This window comes from Triticum dicoccoides, chromosome 2A (assembly GCF_002162155.2).
Source record: "Triticum dicoccoides isolate Atlit2015 ecotype Zavitan chromosome 2A, WEW_v2.0, whole genome shotgun sequence".
In the NCBI taxonomy this organism is placed as follows: Eukaryota; Viridiplantae; Streptophyta; class Magnoliopsida; order Poales; family Poaceae; genus Triticum; species Triticum dicoccoides.
Window position 1 is genome coordinate 716,620,432 of NC_041382.1, and position 4,036 is coordinate 716,624,467.

At 52.9% G+C, this 4,036-nt stretch overlaps 1 pseudogene; it reads left to right on the top strand.

Annotated features, from left to right (window-relative positions):
* LOC119358175 overlaps positions 1-3,465 on the top strand; it is a 5,846-nt pseudogene extending 2,381 nt beyond the window's left edge.
* Positions 3,466-4,036: the final 571 nt, after the last annotated feature.

Consider the following 4,036-nt stretch of genomic DNA (forward strand, 5'->3'; position numbering starts at 1 on the left):
CCCGTCCGGCGATAGTCAAAGGGCTAGATCTCCTGGTCAATGAGGCTTCATGGTGGCCTTCCGGGTGTAGCTATGCCACCGAAACACCGCACGGGTCTTGATGCATGTGTGAAAGTGATGTGGCATGCGTAGACGCCCATCTTGTGGCTCCGGGGTGTGGCCCCCCTCCACGGACGGCACTGCCGCTGTGACTTGGAGGGGGAATCGTGCACGTCAGGTCGAGGCGGGGGGAATCTAGTGGTGGGTTGGGTCCAGACCGTGTACATGGATGTTCCTATGGGCTGACCTATCGCAACCAGGTGGAAGGGTCCATTGGTCAAAGCCCGTTCGGCGATAGTCAAAGGGCTAGATCTCCTAGTCAATGGGGCTTCGTGTTGGCCTTTCCGGGTGTAGTTATGCCACCGAAACATCGCATGGGTCCTGATGCATGTGCGATAGTTATGTGGCATGCGTAGATGCCCGTCTTGGGCTCCGGGGTGTGGCCCCCCTCCAACTAGTCAAGGGTTAGACCGACTGAGGGCCTTAGGGGCGGTAGAAATGCCACCGAACCATCGCACCGAGTCCTCATATATGTCTTAAGTTGTGGTGGCATGTCTGAAGAGTTAATACACGGTTCCGGGGTGTGGTGCCATGCATATCTGCAATTTCCGGCATTGAAACCCTACAGGTGCAGTAAATGTCTCAAATATTGCAGGCGGGCCCGAAAAATGCCATATCCAGGCACATGTCATGCAATGGCCCCCTTTGAGAGCACGAGCATTTCCTAGGTCAACAGAGCAATAGGCAACATACTCCCTTCACAAACCAGACGCGTTCTCTCTCGATAGCCAGATACTACCTCGGAGATGGTGCAGTTTACAAGCAGCCTCCGGTCAGGCTTCTACGAAATGCGCTCAAAAATTTACCACACCCTACAAGGGCCATATGACGACACCGTGCCAGGTCCCAAGGATTTCCGGCATCGTATGATTTTCTGTGGATTTTAACGGCTAGAACTGGCATGCCGCCGAGGTACATTTGCACCCCGGTGGTGGGGCATGCCTCTCCTTTGGTTGCACTAGGCCTGCACATACCACAATGACATCATACATGATTATACAAACCACTTCTTAACATCATTTAAGGTGGCCGCCGTGCACGTTGGCAATTTCCCGCATTGAAACCCTAAATATGCAATAAACTTCTCAAATATTGCAGGCGCACCCGAAAAATGCCATGTCATGGCACGTGTCATGCAATGCCCCCCTTTGAGAGCATGAGAAGTTTCGAGTACGACGGAACAACGTGAAGCGCACTTCCTTCACAATCTGGACACATTCTCTCTTGATAGCCCGATACTACCTCGGACATGGGCGGTTTAGAAGCGGCCTCCAGTCAGGCTTCTGCGAAACACACTCAAACTTTTACCACACCCTACAAGGGCCATATGACGACACCGTGCGAGGTCCCAAGGATTTCCAATATCGTATGATTTTCAGTGGATTTTAACGGCTATATCCGGCATGCCGCCGATGTACATTCGCCCTTCGGTGGTGGAGCCTGCCCCTCCTTTGGTTGCACTAGGCCTACACATACCCAAAAGACATCATATATGATTTGACAAACCACTTTGCATACAATTTCTCAAATGACTATAAGCAAAATGAGTTTATCATTTTTTTAATTCTAAAAAAAATCAAAGGAAAATAAAAATATATGAAATTTGGCAGGATGTCAGCTTATGATTCATAGAATGTGTGGAAAAAGTTAGAAAAGGTTTAGTAAAAATAAACCTAATAAATCTAGCAAAACAAATACGTAAAGAAGCACAAAAAAATGAAGCCTTCCTATTGGCTGGCCACCCAGTCACCTGGATCGATGGCGTGGATGGCTGGATGCGTGCACCACCCCACGTTCCACGCATGTCATCCTCTCCCCTCGATCTTATCTCTCTCACGCTCGTCTCTCTGCGCACGACGCGCTCTCTCTCTCTCATCTGCGCCCCCACCGGACGAAGCCATCGCTGCTCGCCCCTGCAGATCCGCCGCCGCCGCTCGCCCCTGTAGATCCGCCACCGCCTGGCCCCACTGCCATCGCGTCCCAATGGCCGCTCGCCCCCACCTGCCGCATGCCTCGACTGCCGAGGGAGCCGTAGTGCCCCACCGGCTCTTCGGCTCGGCCACTCGCCTCCACCGCCGAGGGAGCAATGGTACCCCACCGGCCGTTCGGCTCGACCGCTCGCCTCCACCGCCGAGGGAGCCGTCTTGCCCCACCGGCCGTTCGCCGAGCGAGCCGTGTGAGATCCGAGACCCTCCAAACCCGAGGCCAAGGTGTACGAGCGGCACGGTCGAGGGAGCCGTGCTGCCTCTCGTCGGAGTTCTACTCGCTGGATGCGTTGCTCGCCGGATGTAGGATGTGCTGCTCGCCGGAAACCTAGGACGTCGGAGCGGCAAGATGCGCTGCTCGTCGGAGCTGCACGCCGCCTAGCCTCTGGACGAACACGACCTGCGCGTCGCTGCCCTTGCTCGTCGTGCTCACCGGCTGTTGGGCAGCCATTTTCTTTCATACGTGTTTCAAGCTATGCCTACGGCTTGGCCGTCGGCACAGCTCTAACGCTATGCCGATGGCCTAACCGTCGACATAGCTACGCACCAGGCCAGCCCAACAGTTGACACGGAAAAAAATTATATGAGACCAGGTCTCACGGTTAGCAGGCGAGACCCGTGCTGATGGATGACACGTGGCATTCACAAATCATAAAGCATCTAATCACTTCCCCCTGATTTTAAGTGGCATCTAACCGTCGGCATAGCCCCAAAAGCTATGCCGACGGCCTAACCGTCGGCGTACCGCCAGGCCACGGTCACCCAAAGGCTGCCACGTGTCAGCGTATAATTGGCACAACTTTAACGGCGGCGCCGTCAACGCCCGTCAGGTGGAAAATGTTGCCAACGGTGTGTGTATGCCGATGGTGGTACGGCCCCCGTCGGCTTAGCTCACTATGCCGACGGTTTTTGTGTGCCGACAGCCGCCCTGAGGTACGCCGACGTACGAGTTGCCAACGGGGCTATGCCGACAGGGACCGTTGGCGTACCCCTTTGCCGACGGCTTTTGGGCCTATGCCGACGGCCGTGGGCCGTCGGCAACGTAGCTAATTCTGGTAGTGTCGAGCTGCTACTGCGCTTCATCTACCCTGACACACTGTCGGGTGACAAGGAGGGCTACGGTGTCGCAGTGACGCAGCACCTGCTGGTCGCCGCGGATCGGTACGGGGTTGACAAGCTGAAGCAGGCGTGCGACTTGAAGCTGCGCAGAAGTTTGGACGTGAGGACCGTGGCCACCACGTTGGCACTGGTGGAGCAGCACCAGTGCCCGCTGCTCAGGGATGCGTGCGCGACGTTCATGTCATCATCACGGAAAGTGCTTGCCGGTCGACGTCTTGGCGACCGACGGGTTCAGACATCTCACGGCGAGCATCCCAATTGAAAATGAGAAAATTCCTTATATGACACTGTTTTAAATGTTGTTTCCTTATTTGACACCGAAAACCTTTTTCTTCCCTATCTAACATCTGGTCTAAATTTTATGCCCTTTACGACATTTTTATCCATTTTAAGCCTTAACGGCACCTAAAAAGACCTATTTGCCCTCAATGTGATTTGTGATTAAAATTGTTATGTGGTAGTCTAGCTTCATCATGCGACTATGTTTGGATGTGGTTAATATTGTGTCAGTGCTTTTACATTTTTGTGTGTGAAAATAGTTAATGCCTGTACACAATTGATAGTAGTATACAACAAATCAGTAAGTTAATAGAGTTGATGTATTGAACAAAAGAAAATAAACAAGGCTGACACGATCATGTGGCCATCAACGGCCTCGTGTGTTTGTGTATAGTCTCCGTGATAATATCGCTAACTTGGTTAGCTAGCTAGCCAACTTAGAATCAATCAAGCGAGAGATCGGCTGCTTAGCTAGCTTTGTCCAGTACGTATAGCAGTACATGTCCAACTAGAATCGACCCATCTGTCTGCTTGCTTGTTTCTTGGTGTGTACG